The sequence below is a fragment of the Carettochelys insculpta genome, chromosome 13, assembly GCF_033958435.1.
Source record: "Carettochelys insculpta isolate YL-2023 chromosome 13, ASM3395843v1, whole genome shotgun sequence".
NCBI lineage: Eukaryota > Metazoa > Chordata > Testudines > Carettochelyidae > Carettochelys > Carettochelys insculpta.
This window is the reverse complement of record NC_134149.1, coordinates 16336778-16363317: the sequence shown is the minus strand read 5'-3', so window position 1 is coordinate 16363317 and position 26540 is coordinate 16336778.

The following is a 26540-nucleotide window of genomic DNA, read 5'->3' as shown; positions in this document are numbered from 1 at the left end:
TCCTTCACAATCAGTAGTCAGCCACAAGTGAGTTCCTCTCAGGCCCTTTAAACTCTGGTTCCAGCTGGAGCATGCCCAGCAGGATTATGAGGGCAGGGCCTCCTCAGCTAGGTGAGCAAGGTTAACCCTCTCAGCCCCACTGCAGGATTGGTACACCCCATCACACTTAGGTGCCCCAAGTTAATAATTAGCACAAAGAAAAATACATCCATTATGTAAAGAGTGATTAATTTTATCAGTTTTCTAAGGGGCAGCTGTTTATTTTCAGTATCCATTTTATTGGATTAGTCAGCTAGATAGCTGTTCTTGTAGAGTATTTCTGTTAATTTAAGTAACTTCTTTGAATTGTAAGTCTACCATCAAATTTCTAAAATATTACCCTGGAGCTCATAATTCTATCATCAAAAAACTTTATGATCACAAATTCAAAAAATATCTACATGTCATAAGCATTTCAAACAAATGTAAAGCATATACCTTATAAATCATCTAATACATCAATGCTTACATGAAACTTGAATGTAAAATGTTCAATACTGCAGGGTTTCTCAGATAAAAAAAAATGTAGCATACTTTACCACATGACCATATCCAGAATGAAATACCATATTATTACTGTTTGACTCTATAAGCTCTTTATTTATATCACTATGGCGTTGCAAACACAGAAATCTGGTGCATGAACACACCCCATAATGTGTTACATTTTCCAAAAGTGAATTGGATTTGTGCCCAAATCCAAGGACCTAAGCAGTTGCAGAAGTAGTAAAAGAAGGCAAAAATGTCAGTGGGAAGTGTTTGGAGACCATTTGTATGAAAATGTATGAAAACAAATCATGGAAACTATGTCTTACTCTTTTAAAAAAAAAAAATTAAGAATGCTATCTATGTAAGGGCTGAATCTCTTCTTAGCCACATAATATTCTTTGGTCATTCATGAAGCCCCTATTTGGGTGACAAGAACCATTGGGTTGAGGCTACAGGATTGGGCCTTAAGTGTTTGATTATAATCAAATTGAAGCTTGAAGTCCTGGTGGAAAAAAAATTACATATTCTCAGTTCCCACCATGCCTACGTCTACACGAGCACGCTACATCGAAATAGCTTATTTCGATGTAACGACATCGAAATAGTCTATTTCGATGAATAGCATCTACACGTCCTCCAGAGCTGGCAACGTTGACGTTCAACGTCGATGTTGGGAAGCACCACATCGCAATAGCTGCTGCGAGGGAACATCTACACGCCAAAGTAGCACACATGGAAATAAGGGTGCCAGGAACAGCTGCAGACAGGATCACAGGGCGGACTCAACAGCAAGCTGCTCCCTTAAAGGGCCCCTCCCAGACACACTTGCACTAAACAGCACAAGATACACAGAGCTGACAACTAGTTGCAGACCCTGAACGTGCAGCATGGATCCCCAGCTGCAGCAGCAGCAGCCAGAAGCCCTCGGTTAAGGGCTGATGCACACGGTGACCATAGAGCCCCGCAGGGGCTGGAGAGAGAGCATCTCTCAACCCCTCAGCTGATGGCCGCCATGGAGGACCCCGCTATTTCGATGTTGCGGGACGCGGATCGTTGACACGTTCCCTACTTCGAAGTTGAACGCCGAAGTAGGGCACTATTCCCATCCCCTCATGGGGTTAGCGACTTCAACGTCTCACCGCCTAACGTTGAAGTTAACTTCAAAATAGCGCCCAACATGTGTAGCCGTGACGGGCGCTGTTTCGAAGTTAGCACCGCTACTTCGAAGTAGCATGCACGTGTAGATGCGGCTCATGTGTGGTGACATCCAAAAACATAATTTAAATGTTTTATTTTTCATAGGATCATAGAGTTGGAAGAGATCTCAGGAAGTCATCAAATCTAACCTGCTACTAAAAGGAGGTCCAGTCCATATTAATACATCCCAGTCAGGGCTTTGTCAACTTTGGGACTTAAAAACCTCTAGGGATGGAGATTCCACCACCTTTCCAGGGATCCTATTCTGTTCCTTCTCCACTCTCCTAGTGCCTAATGAAATAGTTTCTTTCCTAATATCCAACCTAGACCTCCCCCACTGCAATTTGAACCTATTACTCCTAATTCTATCATTTGTCACCACTGAGCTCAGCCTCCCCCCATCCTGTTTGGGAACCCCCACTTTGGGTAGTTGAAGGGTGGTATCAAATTCCTTCTCCCCACCCCACCCCCCCCACACACACTTGTCTCTTCTGTAGACTGAATAAGCCCAAATCTCTCAGCTTCTCCTCATAGGTCATGTGCTCCAGGTCCCTCATCATTTTTATTGCCCTCTGCTGAACTCTCTCCCATGTACCCACATCCTTTTTGCAATGCAGGGGGTGCTGCCCAGAACTGGACACAGTAGTCCAAATTTGGCCTCACCAGTGCTGAATAAGGGGGAATAATCTCTTGCCTAGATCTGCTAGCAATGCTCCTACTAATGCAACCCAATATACCATTAGCCTTCTTAGTACAAAGGCACAATGCTGGTTCATCTTCAGTGTCTCATCCACTGTAATCTTAAGGCCCTTTCCTTTAGAACTGCTGCTTAGCCAGTTGTTCCCCAACCTGAAGCAGTGTTTGGGTTTCTTCTGTCCCAAGTGCAGGACTCTGCACTTGTCCTAATTGAACCTCATCAAATTTCTTTTGGTCCAATCCTCCAATTTGTCTAGGTCACTCTATCTCTACCCTCCAGTGTATCTACGTCTCCCCTCCATATTTTAGTGCAATTAATCCCCCAATGATGGTCATTAATAAATATGTTGAACAAAACTAACCCCAGAACTGACTTTTGGGGCACCACAGTTGATACCAACTGCCAACCAGACATCAAACCATTGATCACTACCCACTGAGCTCAGTGGCCTATCCAGCTTTCTATACACCTTACAGTCCGTTTATCCCAATCATACTACTTTAACTTGCTGGCAAGAATACTGTGGGAGACTATATCAAAAAAAGTTTGCTAAAGTCCAGGCAAATCACGTCCATCACTTTCCTCATTTTCACAGTCAGTTACATCGCCATAGAAGGCAAAGAGGTTGGTCAGGCATGACTTGACCTGGGTGAATCCATGTTGATTATTCCTGATCACTTTCCTCCAACTCCAAGTGCTTCAAAATAAATTCCCTGGGAATCCCCTCCATGATTTTTCTAGGGACTGAGGTGAAGCCGACAAGTCTGTAGTTCCCAATTTTCCTCTTTTTCCTCTTTTTTTAAAAGATGGGCATTACATTTGCCTTTTTCCCATCGTCCAGGGCTATACTTATTTATGAGATGTTACATCGTTGCTCTTCTATAAAGAAATATGAATCTTACTCCATGAACCTTGGTATTCATCTTGAAATTGTCAAATATTTAGTGACTGTCCAAATATCCTGGAGTTTGTGGGCCAAATCCAACTGTTACATTGATTCAAGGGCAGGGTGACTCCGATGACTTCAGAGGGAGTTCTCGGAGGACAGCATCTGGGTGCTCATCTGAAATTACTGCAACTCTGCACAGTGTTAACTTGTACGAACATGTATTAACTTTTTAATGGCCCAGATTATAGCTGTAGTGTTACTAGATCTGTATACATACAGAGGATAGAATGTTGGCCTCCTGACAGAGGCAATGTACCAATTTTCTTCCCACTCTCTGTTTTGTACACTCAGGTGAAAGGGCTAACCAAAATTGCACTGCTTGTGCACAATGGAGTGCAGTGACTCATCTCCACTGTCTAAAAAGGGATGCCTTCCAGTACAGTGTGTGTGCAGCCATTCACTTCAAAGAGTTAATTTTTAAAAGTCTATAGGATCTTTCTATGGACTGACCCCAGTCCCTTGACTGAGCAGTAAATCAAATTTACTGGACTTCAGTGTTGGGCTACATTGTTCTCCTTTAGGCTGCAGAGCTACTATAGAACCATTCCATGGAGATTACTGCAGCTGAATAACCAAAATAACCAAGCATGGCATGAGGACAGGAGGATTCATGACTTTTTAAATAAATGTTTCCTGCATCAACGCTATCCCAGGGCCATGGACACTAAGGTGCTGGTAGCTCATATGGAATAGAGGCAACATGTTATGGAGGGAGTGACATATCCTATGGGCAGGGTACTCTTTAATTCAGAGCCTCATTTGCAGCAGGAAGCCACATCAGTTGTGATGCCAAAATAGCTCCCCTGTTGTGAAGCTGGGGATCGAATTTGCCTCTCTTCATAAAAAATTATTTAGAATGTAATTTAGGCTTTCTTGACTTATAGAAGTTTGCTTGAAGACCAAGATCTGAACACAATGATAACTGAGCCTTTCTCAATTACACCTAGCTGTTCCAGCTCTAGGAATGAAAGAGGCTCTACTGTCAGGCCAAATAGCATGGGAAACTGAAGTTCATGGATGCAGCAGTATCAGAATCACAGACAGGTATAGAAGGCCTCTAATCCCAGCTAGAGAGCATGAATAGGATCCTGTACTGTCAGAGTGAAAGATGGGACCTTAGGGACCTTAGGATACAGGGACTTGCTGTTGATATAATTTGTTCTTAGTGAGTAAATACAATGCTGAAGCGTGAAGGCCTATCAATAAGGGTTTTACTTCGTACTGAAAGCTAATTAACAAAATCAAAGCTCAGATGTGGTTAGTTAATCTGGTTTTATTCTGATTCTAAGTAGCTCATGGTAGATTGTGAGACCCTTGGGACAGGGCTGAGCTCTTTGAAGGAGCACTGAGTATACGGTTATCACTCAGCAAGTAATAACGGATGCAGCTGAATAAACAGTGGATAACACCTGTTTGTTCCATTTGGAATGACTACGTTTCAGATTGAAGTGTCAGTAGAGGTCAATTTATGTTACCCATAATATTAAAACATTGAGTAATAGTAGCAAAATTGTAGGGGAAATGTTTATAAATCAAAGATGGTACAAGATTTAGAGGGAAGCAGACAATGAATATATAAAGCCATGGGAAAGAACAGAGCTGCAATGATAAGAGCCCTCCTGAAGCACCAAAGTAGATACTACAAAGTTTTTTTGGTAAAAGCAAGCAGCAAGTTTATAAAGGTAAAAATTGGCAAATAATCATTTAAGGTCTCATTTTCCTACCTCTGCCTTGACTGAAGTAAAAGGGAGATTTCAGTGGGTAAAGAGTTAAGCCAATATGTAATCGAATCCTATACAATGACCCCTTTTTACTAAGCCTAGATAGTGTTAGTCCATTTAATGCTGGGTTCCTTTTAGGTGAACTTGAACAGTATTCCCAAAATCAGGATGCTGGCTGATTTGTAAGCAACAAACAGTGTATTAATTCCCTGAGAACCACATTATAGTCACTAGTTCTCCACTCAAGTGTAGACACAACTAGTTGTGTGTAGTACTCACACAGTATAGACTTGCAAGCAATTATCACAAATTAGAGTTCGGGCTAAGTAGTTACATCAAAGAACAATGAGAAATGCCAAGATTTCTTATTATAGTTACTTTTGATTAACAATTATTAATTCTTTAGTACCTAACACATTTATCACACTTCTAAGGATGCACTTGTCTTAAGGAACAAGGATTAAGAAAGATTATGATTATTTCTCTTGGACTACATTGGTCCAAGAAGAACAAGGTTAGCATATTAAAAGCAATTGCTTAAAATTCTTTTTAACATCTTTTAGGCTTGGAATTATAAAGGCATTAAATTCTACATGTAGTTTCTTGAGGTCTGTCTACTAAGTATAGATTCAAAAAGATAAACAACAGGTATTTATATTAAAGGCTACGAGGGAAAATACAATATCTGAAATGAAATCTCACTGCTCTCAAAACAGGGAAAGGGGATGTCCTATCCACACAGTTGGGCTAAGTGCCACTTAGAATTCTGTAACTTTCTGGCTACATCTACACATACTAAAAACTTCAAAATGGCCATGCTACTGGCCATATTGAAGACACTAATTGAAGACATTAGCATGCCACTAGCCACAGCATTCGAAAATGCTGCGGTTCGCTTGCCCGTGGCTCATTTACACAGAGGGTCATTTTCGAAAGGACCCTGCCAACATCGAAATCCCCTTATTCCTATCAGCTGATTATTCCAGGGGTAAGTGTTAATACAAATACGATCAGTATCAAGTGCTCCTTTCAGTACTGGAGGTTTTTTGAATGTGATTCATTTAAAGGATGGCACTTGTTAATTAGCCACAACTATCAAATGGGAGTCTTCTTTTCTTTAAGGGCTCTCTCTCAAAAGGCCAAAGCTGTACCCTGTTTATATCTTTTAACATTTCCCTTTCCTATTCCTTTCAAGCATATACAAATTTCTTTTGTAAGTTTGTCCCTCTTACCAACAGATATTTTCCAATAAAAGGTATTACCTCATCTACCGAATCTTTCTTATAGAAGGATGTAGATCTGACTCAAAAGGCAGACATACAGATTCTGATTTGAGGTGAAGCAGACCATGATATGTTTGATTTACAAAGAAAACAGCATTTTGTGATTTCAATGAAAGCAGGATTGAGTGTTAAAGAATGGGATTTTCACAAGTCAAAGTGACTTGGAGCATAGTTCATAATTTGTGGTGAAAACATGTGACTTGGATTTTTGGGGGAAACATTTTGCCCAATTTGACCTTCAAACTTCCAGCCACATTTCAAGTTTGTTTAATTTGCAGCTCCCCTCCCCACAAAATCTCTTTTCTTGATCCATTCTGTGCAGTGGGCAATTTGCATAGGAAAGGAGTGTGTGGAACTTGTTTGGTCACTTGAAGTCTTTTTAGCTATGTTGGAATGGAGAAAAAGGATCAATATGAATATTACACAAGAGCCCTGCCTAAATTATTAGCAGTACAGGTTGAACCTCTGTAATCTGGAAGTTTCTTGTCTGGCAAACTCCATAATCTGGCATGATTTTAGTTAGCTGGACAACTAGTTATCATGGGTGTGGCCAATTTTCAGTGGTCCCATAAAATTTTTACAGCCACCAGTCCTGACTTTCAGTATTCTGTGCTGTTGTTTTGCTGTAATTTATCCCTCAAAGTCTTCTAAGAGCACAGTAAATAGTAGAAATGTTGGTAATATGCTAGAAATATTGACCTCCTGTCCTCCAGAAAATTCTCTTGTCTGGCACTGGTCAGGTCCCAAAGGTGCCAGATGAGAGAGGTTCAATCTGTACTAGTACTCAACCATTTTAATTTTGTTCTTGGGGTTGGTAAGGCCCAAATTTGCCCACCTGTGGGATCTTACACAAAATGTCTCATGTGACATGAACCATCTTCTGATTATTTTAATAGGTGGATCCTATGCTGAGATAAATTGGGTGGGGGAGGGGAATTCATTTTCTTTCCTCCCCCCACTGTCCCTGCCATTTGAGAGACAGAAGTAATAATTTATTATTTATCATTTAAGGACTATCCCTGACAGACCTCATGAGTTACAATTAATATGAGATTTATAAGAGTAGCGCACTTCTGCAGGGAGAAGTGAAATAACTTTTCGTAATTCCAAACATATATAGTAGTACAGTATTCTACGAGTGAAGCTGTTAGGAAAAGTGGCTGGACAGGAAACGGGTGAGAAATCCATTTACTGTGACACAAATGGAGATGAATGAAAAATCCTGGAGCAGAAAGAGTGAGGCCTGGAATCTGAGAGAGAATCTGCTGAAATGAAAGAGGGTGCCTGAGTCTTGGATAATCAGACCAGGTGTGGAGAAGTACACTGAAGAGAACACATCTCTGGAGTGGAGGGAGCCTGACAGGAGAGGAAGCTTACAGAGAAAGGCAAGACTCCTGGGGCAGAAAAATGCTTTTAGAGGGGATAATTACTTTGTTAGTGTTTACTTTGCTGTCTCTGAAGAACGTTTCTTAGTTGGAAAAAAACGTGATTCAAAGCTTTCATTTCTGTCAAGAAGCGATGCATGTTTAGGCTTGTCAAAATGATACCTTCCACACTAGAGAATGGAATCTGAACTATTCTAAATAGTCTCACTTGACACTTATGCTTGATAAAGACAAAGAGACCATCTTTAATCGCTTTAGTCTTTTACTAATGAGCTCATTATTAATATGAAAGCACCATTATAGTTAATTTCAGAGATAAGCATGAAAAAGGATGAGTCCAATGGATCTGCTACTTTTTTCTTTATTTTTCTTGATTTTTTAAACACTATTTTTTTTAAAAAAATCAAGCAATTACTAAATAGAAATTAGAACTTGCCCTGATAGGAACTGTAAACATGAGGCTGTAAATGAACAGTGGAAAAAAATGTATTGTAGTATTTCTTATCCAGTGAGGTTAAATTTAAGTAGGGTGACCAGACCTTTCCAGGCCAAATATGGGACAGGGGAATGAGCTTGTGTACCGGCCACAACAGGACAGATATTCATCCTACCAGTCAGGTGGTGGCTGCCCGGGGGGGGCTGCCACACTTCTGGGGAGAGGTGCTTCCTGGCTGCGGGGGGCAGCAGCAGCTCCCAGCTTTGAGGAGTGGGGAGTCAGCTGGCAGCCACACCACTTGGGCCCCAGCTCCCCCATGCAGCGGGGAGTCAGAAGCCAGGCAGTAGCTGTGCTGGTCCAGGTCTGGCTTCTCTGAGTCACAGGGAGCTGGATCCAGGCCAGGAGTGCCAGTGTGCTCCCGGCTCCCCTCAGCTCGGGAACCATGAGCTAGGTAGCAGCCACACCACTTGGCCTCCAGCTCCCCTGAGCAGTGGGTAGCCAGGCAGCAGCTGCGCTGCTCAGGCTACGTCTTTCCCAAGCAGCGGGGAGCCAGGCAGAAGCCATGTTGGTCAAGCTCTGGCTTCCCCATGCTACAGGGAGCAGGATCCAGGCCAGCCATGCTGGTGATCCTCCTGGATCCCTCCAGGTGCAGGGATCTGGGAACCTGGCAGAAGCTGCGCTGGTCAGGCTCCAGCTCTCCATGGTGCAGGAAGCCAGGAGCCAGCAAATACAGGCCAATTAACTCCCTTTTTAGAAAGAAATCGGGACGCCTTCCTGGCACCTGAAATACAGGGCTGTCCCAGCCAATACAAGACAGATGGTCACCTTAACTTTAAGTGATAAGTTAAAACAACTGGGACCTTTAATCAAATCAAACCTTATCTCATACTTACTACTAAGAAGCATCAGGGACTCATCCATTCTCATTGTTTTGATACTGGTGATCCAGAGCTCTTGATAGCAATCATATTTGTATTAACACTTACCCCTGAAATAATCCAGACTCCATAGATCAAGGATTTAAAGATTCACTCCTGCTGGGCATAAAGTCAATAGCAAAACTTTTAGCAATTTCAATTAAAACAGGACTGGGTGCTAAAGGATGGGCTATTTGAGTCCAAGTAACTTGGAGCACAATTTCCACTGACACTCAGTAGGACTCACATTCTATAATCTTAGGAATGCAGATCTGGAAGGGACTTCAAGAGGTCCTCTAGTCCATCCTCCTGCACTGAGTCAGATCAGCTCTGGCAGGTGTTTGTCTACTTGTTCTCAGAAGCACCCGTGATGGAGATTCCACAACCTCCCACCATAACCCTCTTCCATAGCCTAAAAATCCTTGAAGTTAGAAAGCTTTTCCTAATATGTAATCTAACCCTTTTGATATTAAGCCATTTTCTTCTTCTCAAACATGGAGTGAGCATGAGGAAAAAATGTCTCACTGTCCTTTTTAGAGCAGCCTTTTGCATATTTGAAGCCTGTTGTTGAACAGTCTGTTTAGTCTTTCCTTGACTAAACATACACCTTGTTTTCTGATCATTCAAGTTTTCCAAACCTTTTTCTGTTGCTCTCCTCTAGAGCATCTCTAGTTTTTCCACATTTTTTTCTTAAAGTATTGTGCCCAGAATGCTAAACAATACTCCTGTTAAGGCCCTCCAAGTACCTGGTAGAGTGGAATAATTGCCTCTTACGTTTTACATGGAAAAATTCTCTTAAGAACTTTCAATCTATATGCCTTTCTTTCCCCAGCATATCATCTTGACTCATGATTTATATGCAGTTTGTGGCACTGTAGTACTGCTGCTTACCCAGTTATTCCCCCTTTTTCACTGATTTTTTTCATTCCTAAGTGCAATCCTTTGCACCTTCTTTTTAGTTTCATTTTATTGATTTCATACCAATTCTGCAATTTGACAAGATATTTCAACTCTAGTCCTGTCCTCCAAAATGCTCGCAACTTCTCCCAGTTTGGCATCATCTGCAGATAGAAACATAGAATCATAGAATCCTAGTGCTGGAAGGGACCTTAGGAGATCATCTAGTCCAGTCCCCCTGCCTAAAGCAGGAACAATCTTAGACAGATAGATCTCTCTCTATCTCTTGCTCGCACTCTCTCTCTCTATCTCTCTCTCACACACGCACACACACACACGCACACACACTTAGGAGGTTTTCAAAATCCTATCATAGGTACATTCAGTTATGGAAACTCCCCTTGTGCCTGCACTTAGCACAAACTAAGACTGGGTTGAGGTATAAAAGACTCTGTAAGCATCTCCATTTTGCCTCTTTTCTGCTCTGATCTCTGGAGTATGTATTTACAGTCAAAGGATCATTCCAAGCAATGGACATGAGAATCTTTTAAGATTTACTGGAGACTTTACAAGCCAGCAGTTTATTCCAATGTTTCAAACCTGATACAAGAACTTTACAAAGCGTGTGTGCTTGTTTTCCTTGACCATTATAACTCTCTTCTTTCTTTTCTCGTAGACTATGCCTACATGGCCAAGATACTGCAAAATAATAGCAGTTATTTCAAAATAACTTTGGCAGTATCTAAATGACACACACACTCTTTCAAAATAAATTTGAAATAATAGGCACATTATTTTGATTCCAGTCAACCTCAGTTCCCGAGGACTAATGCCAATTTCAAAATAGACCATAATGGGCTCCAGTGGCGCTATTTCAAAATTGCATTATCGACCTGGAAATGCTGTTTCGAAATAGCTGTGTGCTATATCAAAGTCCATTTTGCAAGTGATTGTGTTATTTCAAAATAAGATAGTTCAAAGTAGGATTGTCTTGTAGATGTAGCCTTATAAATTAATCTTTAGATACTAGAAGATTGGAAACAGCATTATTATTGGGAAAGATCTGTTACATAATTGAGCTGACTATGCATCTGATGTCTTGCGATTAGAAGAATCCCTTGCTTGATTAAATTAGTTTTAAATAATCACTCATCATAAAGTCTAGTGTCTGGGTGATGGAACAAGGGCTGTGGTGTCTAAGGAGACTGTGGTTTGGAACCAGTGTGGTAAGACAGAACTTTTACATTTGTTGTTGACTTGGAATATTGTATGGAAGAATAACTACCAGTCTTGGGTGTGTGTGCCTCATTTCTCAGCAGTTTGTCCTCAATTTGGCCAGCCTCAGCTTTGACCCCTTCCCCCCGCCCCCTAAGGTATGGTGACAAAGATGAAAAAACCCTAAACTATTCCCTTCTTTCAAGAAAGCCTAAATGTGCACAATTCTTCCCTTTTTTCTGGCTCCAGGCTGCCTTCTTTCCTACACCGAGATCTGAAAATCTGATCTTCCTTCCTGTCAGACAGCTACTGAGCTGGGCTTGCACTTTTTCACCCCCCCCCACCTCAAAATGTGACAACTGCTTCATCTACTTCAGGGTATAGCTGATTGGCTACTAAGCATCCCATTTTGACTCATGTGGGGTTTGTATATGCCATCAAACCCCTTTTCCCCATTCCCAGCAAAAAAGTTAGCTGACACTATAACACTACAATATCTAGTAGTTTGCCAATTTGCTGCCATATTTATTTGAGTCTGAAAATTTCCCTAGATATTTTACTTTTATTTATTCACTTCCTAATAAAAATATTTTTAGTTTTTAAGGTGATACAGGACTACTGTTTTTTTTAGACACGTGCCATTTGCATGCTAAAGGCCCAGAACTGCCCTCGTATACCCGTATGGAGAAATTGTTAAAGATCTTTTTGGATGAGATAAGAGTTTGTGTTGTTTATTACATTTCAGTATGTTTTCACACTGTGTAATATAGTTTCTTGTAATCCATATGCATAATATCTATTAGGGTCAATCAGAATTATGCCAGAGTATCAAAGAGAAACTAGAATCCCTATGTTTGCCCTAATGTAATTCAGCTAAAAGCTTTTAATTAGCAGCGTATGATGCACCAAATTTGATAAAGAGCTAGGGTAATTTATTTTTAAAAACCTGACAGGATTGTGAGTTCTGATGCAAATGTGCTAGAGTGGTAGGATCATGACGATGGTGATAACAATAAGAACAGGGTTAATGGTGTAGTATTTGTTCACATGGGAAAGTACTGCACATACGTTACTCTGCGAAAAGGCTGTAAGACACAGTAAAAGTATGTTATTTCAAAGTGATATTTAAAAAGTGGGTTTTTTTTTAAATTCATATCAAATGTGAGCTCTGAGCAAATGGAAAGTCTGTAAATGAGTTTGATACAAGACCCAGGGGTTTCATCTCATTAAAAATGAAAGGTGAGTATTCTATGCAGATGTCTTTTATTTCGGTGAGCTGTTTTAATTTACTGTCTGAACACATGAGGAAAGGAATGAAACTATGTGAATGTATGATACTCCTGGATGATTATTTCAGGATAATCCTGATATAATTGCTGAACTGTCTTGATTAATGAACTCAGTTAGTTAACACTGTAACCCTGTGGGGACAGTACAGTGCTTGATGTGGCCTGACATTCCCTGAGGGTATGTTGTGAGATCATGCGAGTTTTGAGTTCAAAGGAACAGGAAGCAGTGTGATCTAAGCTGTGAATTTCTGACTGAGAAATGGTTATATCTCTGAAATGTTATATCACTGATCATGGCTGACACTGCCCATTTTACCTCTTGGCAAACCTTAGAATCCCTTGTTTCCACTAGGAGAGCTCATGGATGTTATTTGGTAATGGTAGAAGCACACCATTTGTTGGCTGTGAACACAAAGTCACAGTGTGATCTCCCTTCCCCTCTCCCACAAGACAGTCTGAACTACCCCCTAAAGGACTTCTGCTCACAGTCCTTCCTCTGTCCCCCACAGCCTTGTAAAGCTCAGTATACTGAAGAAAGAACTGTTTCCCTAAGACTCTTTTGATATTGCATGATTACTATGTCAATTCCCAGTACTGCAGACAGTAGTCTTTTCATTTATGATAAGAACGATCATGCTGGGTCACACCAAAGGTTCATCTAGCCCAGCATCCTGTCGGCCAATGCTAGGTGCCCCAGAGGGAGAGAACCAAACAGGCAATGATCTCTCTGCTGCCATCCATGTCTAGCTTCTGACAGAGGCTAGGGATACCGTTCCTTAACCATCCTGGCTAATAGCCAGTAATGGACCTAACTTCCATGACTTTATCTCGCTCTTTTTTAAACACTGTTATAGTCCTAGCCTTCCCTAGTTCTTATATTATGGGAACAAGTAAATAATTTTCTTGTTCACTTTCTCCATACCACTCATAATTTTATATACCTCTATCATATCCCCGTTTAGTCTCCATTTTTCTCAGCTGCAAAGTTCTAGTCTCTCTAATCTCTCTTCATATGGGACTTGTTCCAAACCTCTAATAATTTTAGTTGCCCTTTTCTGAACCTTTTCTAATTCCAGTATATCTTTTTTGAGATGAGGTGACCACATCTTTATGCACGTTATTAACATTAACATTGCACATCATTAACTCTTATGTTTTACTCTATCATGACCCTGTGCCTTCTATTTAGATCAGGGTGGACAAATACTGGCCTGTGGACCAGATACAATCCACTAAGGTTAGTCCCTGGGAGGCCCACACCTTTATATTTACCTGCACCTCTGCAGGTGTTGGGTGATCACAGCTCTTGTTAGCCTCGGATGTCTATTTATGGCCAATGGGAGTGGTGGGAAGCAGCGTTTTGGTCCAGACTGCTTCTTGCTCTTCCCATTGGCTCTGAACAGCGATCCACAGCCAATGAGAACTTCAGTTACCCAATACCTACAGTGGAGCAGGTAAATATGGTGGTTGCCACCCACCAAGGACTAATTCTGGTGGGCCACCTCTTTTTTTTCTTTTTTTGTTGCCTGCCCTTGATTTAGATTGTAATGTCTTCAGGGCAAGGACTGACTAATAAAAGGTGTATGTACAGAGCAGTGTTCCCTGTAAACTGAGCGCTTGGGCAGCCACCCAGGAGAGATTCAGATGCCACCCAGATGATTAGCAGAGTATCCACAGCCAGCAGCAGGTGTTTGTATTAGCAGTGCGCATATCCACACATGCCTAAGTGCACATAACAAAACTCATTCTGCGCATGCACATTAAAAATAGAGGGAACATTGATGTGGAGCTTCTCAAAATGGACGCCATTCTCAGGTGGTGGTTTGGCACTACAGCAATTAAAATGATTAATAATAAATACACGGCTTATTAGGGCATAAGTGAAGAGAACACACAAATCTAAGCAGACAACTTTTTTAAATGTATGAGAAATAATGCCATTTCAACTGTGTTAATTCAATTTCAACTTTCTGCCCTAGTAGGGAAATTTGAGAAATGTAATATGACAGTAAGTCATAGTTGGGAGAGGTATGACACTGTTAGTAAGAAGAATTGGTTGCTGTATAATTATTGCCAGTAGATATGTGTAACTACTATAGAAGAACCCTAGTAGCCATGCTGGTGGCCAAAGAAATACAATGTCAGAAAATAAAATTCTTCCCTGAACAGGTATTGTTTATTCTTAGCTAAGATGGACTGTGGACTTGGGTATGCCATTCTCATGTCTAAAACAACAAGTGTAGTGAGTAGTGTTAACATTTTCCTTCAAGCCTAATGGATACCATCTCCTTGCAGCGTGCAACTTACTCCTACAGTTTTCAATCATGGTCTTACCATCATGGATGGGATCCTTAGTTTCAGTATCCTACTCAGTTTACTAATGGACATCCCAAGGGCCTCCAGGGGCCCTAATCTGAAATGCTATGACTGCACAGCAGCTTTATTCCAAAATAAGATATTTTGGAACAGCTTAATTCAAAATAGTCCCTATTTCCTGTCTATACAGCTCCTATCTCAAAATAATCTATTTTGAAATAGGAGCTATTCCTCATACAATGAGGTTTACCAAATTTGAAATAAGGCATCTGCTATTTCAAAATAGCAGTTGCATTGTGTAGACACTCAGTTATTTCAAAATAAAAAGCAGTCAAGTAGCACTTTAAAGACTAGCAAAATAGTTTATTAGGTGAGCTTTCATGGGACAGACCCACTTCTTCAGACCATAGCCAGACCAGAACAGACTCAATATTTAAGGCACAGAGAACCAAAACCAGTAAGCAAGGAGGACAAGTCAGAAAAAGATAATCAAGGGGAGCAAATCAGAGAGTGGAGTGGTCAGGGGGAAGGTCAAGAATTAGATTGAGCCAAGTATGCAGACGAGCCCCTATAGTGAATCTATATTGAGTCTGTTCTGGTCTGGCTATGGTCTGAAGAAGTGGGTCTGTCCCACGAAAGCTCACCTAATAAACTATTTTGCTAGTCTTTAAAGTGCCACTTGACTGCTTTTTGTTTTGATAGTGTATAGACTAGCACGGCTTCCTCTCTGTTCTTATTTCAGAATAGCATCCTTTATTTCAAAATAACTTTGCTGTGTAGGTATACCCTAAGAGAATGTCTGAAACCTGAAAAATACCAGGAGAAATTATTCAGGAAAATTTTTATCAACTGTTTGACATTTTACATGCAAGAGACTTTCACAATATAACCAATAAGGGTATTTTAGATCCTTCCATACTGTTTCAGCAGCCCCCTGCTTCCATTGCACTGTTCAGACAAGATCAGACACGAACTTGCATGAGAAAGATTTGAGTATTTTTATACTCAACCTACCCTGGAGTCAGTGGTTATGATGGATACAAATGAAAAATCAAGGCTGTCTGGTCCATGGTAAAGCACATCCTAAAGAAAATGGAACAAAGAAATTGTGTATTTTATATGGAATAAAAATATTGTCTACCTAGTACACAAGTCAGAAAAGCCAATGATTGGGCTTTTGCTAAGTATGACTATCTTACGATAGGATAATTTCCTAATTCTAAACTTTTGGGGAACCTAAGGAACAATTCAAATCTGTGTGTGCTGATAACTTTTACACACATCTATAGGACCTGTTGTTAAAGGCATAAGATCAGTGACTACATGTGTCATGGTGAGGAGATATTATTTATTGGTTTTATCTGAGATCTTGAAAGAAGTGCAGATGATAATAGAGGTCTTACCTTTTAAAGGATATAAAATTTATAGCACCTAGACTCCTGTGGCATTATATGCAGTGGAAGATTCAAGATACACCAGTAGTACACACCAGTGTTTCTCAGCTAGGGGTACATATACCCTTGAGGTTACACCAAGGTCTTCCAGGGGGTACGTCAACTCATCTAGATAGTTGCCTACCTTTACAACACACTACATAGAAACACTAGTAAAGTCAGCACAATCAAAAAGTTCATTCAGACAATGACTTGTTTCCACTGCTTCATATGCCTTACACTGAAATGTAAGTACAATATTTCTATTCCAATTCATTTATATGATAATGAGATGGTAGAAAGTCAGCAAGTTTTCAATGGTAGTCTTCTGTGATATTTTTGCATGTTTTTGAAAGTAAATAGTTTGTAAGTGAAGTGTAACTTGGTGCTCTGCAAAACAAATCTGACTCCTGAAAAAGGTACAGGAATCTGGAAAGGTTGAATGGCGCTTGTTTCAAGACCTCAGATTACTTTAGGACCATGTTTCTTGACTGGTGGAATGCATATCCTTAGGGGTACATGAGAGAGGTCTGGGGGTAGTTCTTTTTTAAAGGGGTACTTTATTTAAAAAAAGGAGGAGAAACACCAACGTACACCATCATATAGGAGGAAACAAATAAAATCTGAAATAGTGGAGACAAAAATTATCCTCTTATTTTAACATCAAAAACCTAACTGCTCTAAGGAGGAATCATCTTATTGAAAAGTGTATTGCTTTAACCATAATATTGCAGTCCACACCTAAACAGAGACAGTAAATGTAATGTCCTGGGTGAGGGTTCTCGACTAATCATCAAGGATCTCTATTTTGCCTTCCCTTCCTTTTGATGGGTACCTTTCTGCTTTTTAAGGCTGCTTGAGCTAGAACTATGACTGGCCAGCGAGGCCTAGAAATCATTCTTGAAGGTGGTTCCCCAGTTTCACAGATTGTTACCTCTTTTCATCTAGTCCGGTCTCACTTCTGGGACAATTTTAATGGTGTTCTGCCACATGAGAAGATGTATTCTCTGCTTCACCTGGCTCTGTTTAAGATAATGCTGCCCTATTTCAGGGAAGGAGTTCTATTTCCTATAATTCCTAACACCAACAAAGGGAGGTTGGAGAGGCTTAGAATGATACTATATGTTGCCTTTTTTTTTCCATTTTTTTTTTTTTGGTCTGCTATGTTAAGCCCCAAGGACATGACAGCAATTGTCTATGCTGTCAGCCAGTACAGACTGGCTGTTTCTACACAGGCCACTGCCTTTGGAAGTGGCCTGCTAATGCACAGAGTGACAGATGCTAATGAGGCATGGATGCAAATTCCCCATGCCTCATTAGCATAATGTCACGTGAGTTGGAGTCTGGAAGACTGTTCTTCCAGACTGCAAAACGCCATGTAGGAGTGCGGCCCCCGGGTTGGCTTCCAGAAGGAAGTCCTTCTTCCGGAGGCCCCTTTTTCCCAAAAATTCTTCCCCACCCACTCATTCAGGGTTGCATCCCAGGGACCCTGTGTGGCTGCTACCAGTGAGGAATGACTCCCTTTGCCCTTGATGCTGCAGCTCTTCTTCCTGCCACTTCCCCAGACAATCTCCCCTGGTACCTCCTCCAGGTAGCAGCAGCAACAGCAGATCCCCACTCCTTGATCAGCTCCACTGAGTGACCAATTCTTTCCAGCCTCCAGTTGAGTCTCGGCATCACCTGGAAGAGGGAGCAACCTCTCACTGCTGAAGCTCCTCCCCATCTGTGCTGTTCCTGAAACTCTCCTTGCCTCTGTCTACTCACCTCTTCCCCGCCCCTCAATCACCTCTCACACCCTCCCCTTGCCCTACTGGGGAAAGGGATTTTAAAAACAGTCTTAAGTGGGACCAGCTGGCCCAATTGATTTAGGGCAGCCTCCTCCCCAGTTGCTCCCACTCTGTCTGATTGCCAGCACAAAACAGTCCTGCTTTTTTCCTCTTGTGCTTTCTCCTCTGACCTCACCCTGTCATACTACCAATGACCTGATATTTCTCATCCCAGCATAACAAAAAATTGGTTTTAAACTCAAAGCTACTGCATGTGAAATGTGTATTTTTATTATGCACGAATAGCAAACATGATAGGAAATAAACATTTTTCCTTCAAGACTTCAGCTCAAAGAAAAGTAAAGTTTAGTTTAATTCTGTAGGCCTGATCCTTTGACATCAGTGGAACAGAGCCAATGTACACCTGCTGAGAAGTGTCTTAAAAATACAATGTCCAGGGACAGAGAATAAGCTGTGCTAGTCTATACACTATCAAAACAAAAAGCAGTCAAGTAGCACTTTAAAGACTAGCAAAATAGTTTATTAGGTGAGCTTTCGTGGGACAGACCCACTTCTTCAGACCATAGCCAGACCAGAACAGACTCAATATTTAAGGCACAGAGAACCAAAAACAGTAAGCAAGTAGGACAAATCAGAAAAAGATAATCAAGGTGAGCAAATCAGAGAGTGGAGGGGTTGGGGGGAAGGTCAAGAATTAGATTGAGCCAAGTATGCAGACGAGCCCCTATAGTGACTCAGAAAGTTCCCATCACTATTTAAACCATGTGTTAATGTGCCGAATTTGAATATAAAAGTCAGCTCGTTCACTTCTCTTTCCAAAACGGTGCAATAATTCCTCTTCAGTAACACACATACCTTTAGGTCTGCATACTTGGCTCAGTCTAATTCTTGACCTTGCCCCCCACCCCTCCACTCTCTGATTTGCTCACCTTGATTATCTTTTTCTGACTTGTCCTCCTTGATTACTGTTTTTGGTTCTCTGTGTCTTAAATATTGAGTCTGTTCTGGTCTGGCTATGGTCTGAAGAAGTGGGCTGTCCCACGAAAGCTCACCTAATAAAGTATTTTGCTAGTCTTTAAAGTGCTACTTGACTGCTTTTTGTTTTGATAATGTCCAGGGAAGGTTTATAGACACTTTGTTCTATTAGATGTCTGTTCATTGTAGAAGATGTCAGAATAAATAGTACAATTCCAAGAATACCTGTTGTTAAACATCGTAGAAACAAGCAAAAATATGATGCATCATTTTGTATCTGGGTTATTTTGTTGGTTGCATTGTAGCCATCTACACAGCATTGCAAGCATAACCCCTGACTCACTAAAAGATTGCTTTTGTGGTTTTCTTTTATGAAGGAGTTTGTGTTTAGAGTCTTGGCTGGCCTCCTGAGAAACAATTTTTTTTTCCCTTTGTTCTGTCTTACAGCAACTTGAGCTGTTTAGCATTTTATCTTTTTTTCAATTTGGGTCACATTGCAGCCTAATGATTGGAGTCTATGAAAACTTCAGTAGGCAAGGAATGTAGGTAACAAAAAAAAAAAAAAGAACTGGTGTTACATAATGGTGCTAAGAGCTTTTTTTTATATAAAAGAAATGAAACCACGTGCTTTAGGGTCGCTCAGACAGATGCTTACACAGCTAGTTCTTCCTATGTTAAGATTGCACACATGAGTAAGGGCATGTAAGACCAGGCTCATAATTTGCTTCAGTGAAATCTTGCAATGAGAAGTTTAGAAATGTATTATTTATTATGATTTGGCTAATAGGACTTAGAACACCTGATCCTACCTGCAGGAATTTGATATAAGGAAATATAGTAAAAGCTGTTTGAGAAATAATATGAAACACACTGTGTCTGGTGGTAAAATATTATTAATGATTTAATTTCTTATATTTTGCACAGGATTCAGGGTTCCAATTAAAATCGTGTTTGGGCCATTGCTTTGCCTGCCAGTGCTTAATCTTTCCCGAAAGCCTCATCACTTATCTAAAACAAAAGAAGAACGAGGTAAGGCAAGAAATTAATGAAATGCAGCCTAACACATCTGTCAAAAGAGCAATAAGTAGCATTAAAAAAAAAATCCAGGATCAGTGACATTCAGCAATTATTTGTGTGCTTGATAATATTTATAACAAATTCTGATTTTCTGATGATGGTGCTAATGCATTTTTACTTAACAGTTGAAGTCTAATACTTATCCATAAAATAAAGCAGGATAGATCACCTTATTTTGATAATTACCATAAATAGTTTGAGGGGTTTTTTTCTACGATGAAATATAGGACCTTGTCTGTATAAATTTCTGAAACAGTAATTTGATATTTGTGATGTTGCTGTAATGGTCATAATAGTGTCATTAAGTATCAACGATGCCTTTTGTAAACCTTGATTTCTTAGTGTTTTCCTAAATCATACGAAGTAAGAACAACACCTCACTCTCAGATGAAATTTGACATACAATACATCATCTGTGACTAGGTTATTTTATTCACTCTGAAGAGGAAAAAAATATTCAGCTGTAAGAAGAAAAATAGTGACTCTTCTTGTGTGATATAATGGAGCAATAACTGTGATGAAGTCAGTGGAGTTATACCTCTGATAAATCAATGGACGTGAGGTGACAAAAAGGCCTAGTAAGCAGGAGTTTGTTTTCAGAAGTAACTTTCACTATAACCCCCCAAAGTCATTGTTTCTTGTAATGAATGCTTGCACATGAATAGTACATGGTGGTGATGGTATTTGTTATTTGTGCCTAGGAGTCCTAGTCAGGCACAACAGATCAGTAACACATAATGCATGTTCCATTGTACACCTCAGACACTTTTTTTTAATGGTGACCGTGGGCTACATACACAGTGGGTCTATTTGCATTTGCCTTGGGTAAAAATGCAACTGAATATTAGAATTATTCTAGGTTAGATTAGTATAGAAAATTTGAGTAGGGTATGAAAATCCTATATAAGGTACATCGAGAGGGTGCTAAAATATATCTATTATATTTCATATCTGCCTCAGTATGGGTCGAAGACACTAAGCTGGTAGCATTTCAAAGCCTTTTTTTTAATTGATGAATACCTTAAATTCTTATGTCTAACAGTAATTCTCTTGGGGTTTTTTTATCATTAAAAATTTTACTATCAAAACCTGCCAGTTAATGTAAAGTCTTCACTTCAACACTGTTTTTGAGGTATTCCAATAATTCAACAAATATAATTCAAGAAATTTTTAACTATTGGAGAGCATAATTTTCTTGTCATGAGTAATGTGGAATACTTAGAGATGAAGAAATCTCAAAACATATCTGCTTCAACGGTAGCAAATGCTTGAATATTCAGCTGAATTGGGGCCACTGGTGTCTAACTGTCATATTGATACTCAGCAAACTTTTTTCTTCAGTGTGAATATTTCTGTTGTGCTTCTGTAAATTGATACAGGTTGAACCTCTCTTGTCCAGTACTCTTGCATCCAGCCACATCCATAATCCTGCATGATTTCAGTTAGCCAGACAACCACTTATCATGGGTGCGGCCAAGTTTTCTACTACACACGTGACAAGTTTAGTAACAGCCAGGACTGAGGTCTGTAAAGTTTGTTTACAGCCACCACTCCTGCTCTCAGTGTTCTGTGCTCTAGTTTGGCTGTAGTTTACCCCTGCATGTCTCTTAAGAGCTCAGTAAGCCATGGAGGTGTTGGTAATATGCTAGAAAATATTGACCACCTGTGGTCAGGTAAATTCTCTTGTTTGCCACTGGTCAGGTCCCAAGAGTACCATACTAGAGCCATTCAGCCTGTACATCTGTTTTTTATAAAGCTGATTTCTGGGAAGCCTGAGAAAATACAGACTGTCTAGTTTTTAGTGAGTCGATATTAAAAATAGAGACAAAGAGTTTAGAACAATAGGGAAATTTTCTTTGTTGGACTAAAAGACTCCTGTATAGAACTTTTTGACACTTACAGGTCATTTGTTTGTCAGGCAGGTATGTTTCATAGTTAGTTATAGTTGTGGTAATGTATTTAAGATATAGGTAAATATATATTCATATTAATTTTACATATGAGATAGCTTATCGTCATTAATGCACAGCAACAAGCTATTATGTCATGGATGAGAGAGATTGATTAAAAGTGTTTACAGTGTACCATTTGTGCAGGGCTTTTGGCACGTCTAGTCTTTTCACCCTATGTACAAATAATCTTTTTAATATAAAGTGTGATTGTGATAAATATTATGCTACTAATTACTAGGTGTAATAATGGCATCATTTTACAACACCGTGGCTGTGTCTAGACTAGACCCCAACTTTGAAGGGGACATGGTACTTAGGTGTCGGAAGATTACTAATGAAGTGATGCGGTGCATATGCAGCACTTCATTAGGCTAAGTCTCCCCTGCAGCAACTTTGATGTGTGACGCTTCGAAGTGCTGGCTTGCATGTAGCTGCGGGTCAGGAGAAAAGGGACTTTGAGGTAGCGCGGGTACTTCGAAGTACCTGCAACTGACCTGTAGCTACACGCACACTAGTAATTCAAAGTTCCACACTTCGAAGTTGCTGCCGGGGAGATTTAGCCTAATGAATTGCTGCATATTCACCACAGCACTTCAGTAGTAATCTCCCGACACCCTAATTACCATGCCACCTTCAATGTTGGGGGCTAGTCTAGACACAGACCATTATGGGCAACGTTTGCTGCTGCTTTTTTATTTACTCTATCAGAAAAAGTGTTCTTCATTCTTTTGGAGCTGCATGCATACACTGGATATGGCTAATACCTAAGGCCAAGGAGCTTTAATACTGTTACCATCATTCAAAATGAAATATAGTTTGATATTCATTTTAAGATACTCATTTTTTTCAAAATATATAGTTGAGTTTGCAAACAAAATAAGATCTAGTGTGCTGTGCTGTGTATTTCCAATTTTAGATACAATTCTATTTAAAATGCTTGAGGGTTCTCAAATCAGGCTGGTGCTCACATCAGAGATTTTCTATTAAGAGTTCCATGATGAAGTAGGAGACATACTACTGGAAATGGCTATGCAATCAATGAAAAATACTTTTGTAACAAAACTGTTCTTTGCACTTTCATTTGAATATTTAAAAGCAATTTACAAATTTCAATAAAGTCCTGGAAAAATCTTGTGAAATTAGGTCATTTTTAATATCCCATTTTAAAGGCTGATAAAATAGGAAACAAATTAGCTACCAGTATTGTCTACCTTCTAACTTTGAATGCTTCCATTTTAGTGTGTCAATTCATCTGGAGGAATCTACGGATTCATTTTCAAAAGTGCTGCTGTAGTCCATAATAGTAGTCTCCTTTTTAAGTATTTGGAGAAATTTCTGAGTCTAAACTTCAGGGCTATGGTATCTTTGCTTAATTTTTGATTAAACTCAACTTAAAAATCAAATTCCAAGGAATAAGAACATTATGCATATATAATGTGGATTCTCCAGATCTGAAGATTTGGGTTGGTCCCACGAAAGCTCATCACCTAATAAATTATATTGTTAATCTTTTAGGTGCTACAGGACCACTTTTTTGTTTTGTGAAGATACAGGCTAGCATGACTCTGAGATGACCCAGACAGTCATTGTAAAGAAGAAATAAATTCACTGTCTCTTGTGTAACCCAAATCAATTTCCCAACGTTTACATCCATCTTATGCCATAAATATACATGAAATATAATCATTAAAGCACACTGTACTCAATATAGAATCTGTTTAGTGTAAGAAGAGAGCCAGATCACCAGCTAGGTATTTATGGACAAAGAATGAACAGCCATCCAATCAAAATCTTGGAGACAAAGCATTTGGTAGAAACTTTCAGCAAGCTCATTTTTATTCTGAATCAAAGACACTTAGTACAGTGTATCTCATTAAAACTTCATGAAGTGTTTGCTCACATTTCACAAACACTTCTGTATCTTATTATAACTCTTTCTTTCTGTAGTTACTGTACATTTAAACCCTTTCAGCTATGAATGGTGTTTAAGACAGAGACAGAGGGTAGAATATTAAGTTATCTAGTTCCAGAAAGTGCCCTACAAATTGTTATACTAATGTCTAACTCATCTGTCACCTTGTAATTTGGTATGAACTTTAAGAAGCCATAGTTTCTGAAAGGCTGAAAATGGATTTGGTATCAATTCCAAAATATGTGATTTGCCAGGATAGCAAAGTAGATGACTATGAGTTTATAGTTACTACTCAGACAAAACTCCTGTGGGTGTTGTGCATGCACAGTGCCATGATGATAGAGAGAACTCCTTTTAAATGTTCACTAATATGTACCTTGTGCTTATAAAGTTTAACTCTTGAATCTGTTCACGGATATTTTATATTTACTTTCCTAAACAGAATGCTCTGTTTTTTTAAGGGAATAAAGAACATTTCCTTAACACAAACACATACTATTAATCAGTGAAGTGTCATTTCTTTCATTATTCTTCCTTCTCGGCAGTCACTCGATAATGAGTGGAATGTTTTCATGTCATCCTCCTATTGTGAGCCCATTGATGGCTGATCAGCCCAATTCTGGAACCGTAGAGTTTTTATTACGTACATAAAATATAAAACAAGGAGTTACTGTATAATTCCAACTGTGCATGTGTTTTTAGTATTTTTATTCAGTCAGTCACCATGGAGACAGTTCCCTGCAATCTTCCACAGTTCTTTCTCTTCAGATACGTACACCCTTACACAATTCAAATGATTTCATGATATTTAAAGTCTCTCTTAGAAATCTGACATAATAATTTAACCTAATAATCTGCTTGTGTTCTGTTTAGAAAAATCACATGCGTCTCAGAGCTGTTGATGCCTTCTTCCAATCTGTTTTGTACATCGGTGACTCATTAACACACAGAAGATAAAATGAATGCACCAGAAAAGTCCAAACTTAAAAGACAAATCGATATTTCCAGTATATGTTGTGTTGACCATAGTGCATTATACACAGATAGTAAGGCCTTCTAACAATCATGCTCACTGCGGAAGTTAGTCCAATCAAAGATGTTGCATCAGGCTATGTCTACACAGAGGAAGATTTTCTGGAATAGTGTATTTCAAAATAATGCTGCTACACACAAAATGCATTTCAAAATAGCTGAGTGCTATTTTGAAATACAGCATCCAGACACAGTAGAGCCTATTTTGAAATAGAGCCATTGGATGCACTACAGCTTATTTCAAAATAAGCTCTATCCCCTGTCTACACGGCCCCTATTTCAGCATACCAATTTCAAACTATGCACTGAGGCAATGACAATAGGGGTTAAAATTCAAAATGATCTGGACAAATTGGAGAAATGGCCTAAGGTAAACAGGATGAAGTTTAATAAGGACAAATGCAAAATACTCCACTTAGAGTAATAATCAGCTTCATACATACAAAATTGGAAGCGACTGTATAGGAAGGAGTACTGCGAAAAGAGATTAGTGGTCATAGTGGACCACAAGCTAAATACGAGTCAACAATGTGATGCTGTTGGGGAAAAAAAAAAGCAAAGATGATTCTGGGATGCATTAACAGGACTATTGAGCACAACACATGGAAATTCATTCTTCTGCTCTACTCAGTGCTCATTAGGCTTCATTTGGAGTACTGTGTCCAGTTCTGGGCACCACATTTCAAGAAAGATGTGAAGAAATTGGAGAAGGTCCAGAGAAGGGCAACAGGAATGATTAAAGTTGTAGAGAACATGAACTATGAAGGAAGACTGAAAGAACTGAGCTTGTTTAGTTTAGAAAAGAGAAAACTTAGTGGAGACGTGACAGTGATATTCAAGTACCTAAAAAGTTACAAGGAGGAGGGAGAAAAATCATTCTTCTTGGCTTCAAAGGATAGGATAAGGAGCAATGGGCTTAAACTGCAGCAGGGAAGATTTAGGTTGGACGTTACAAATAACTTCCTAACTGTCAGGGTGGTTAAACACTAGAATAAATTGCCTAGGGAGATTGTAGAATCTCAATCACTGGAAATATTTAAGAGCAAGTTAGATAGACATCTATAGGGGATGGTCTAGATGGTGCTGGCTCCTGCCATGAGGGCAGGGGACCGGACTCAATGACCTCATGAGGTCCCTTCCAGTTCTAGTGTTCTATGATTCTATGGGTGTCACTACACTACCCCTCCCTTTCAGAAGGGGTATGTAAGTTATGGCTGTTCAAAATGCAAATGAGGCACTGATATGAATATTTGGCACCTAATTTGCATAATGACAGTCACCCAGCTCGTCAAAAGTGCTGATGTCAAAATAAAAATAGCTGCATAGCTGAGGTTCCTTCAAAATGGTGCCAAAAATTTGGGAAGAAAGCTGCTTTTGAAATTGGGGCTCCCTTTCAAATGAACCCCAGCTACACAGCTATTTTTATTTCAAAATCAGCACTTTTGAAGGGCCGGGTAGCTGCCATTATGCAAATGAGGTTCTGAATACATGCCTCTTCCAAAAGGGAGAGGTAATATAGCCACGGCCTATGAATCAGGTTTA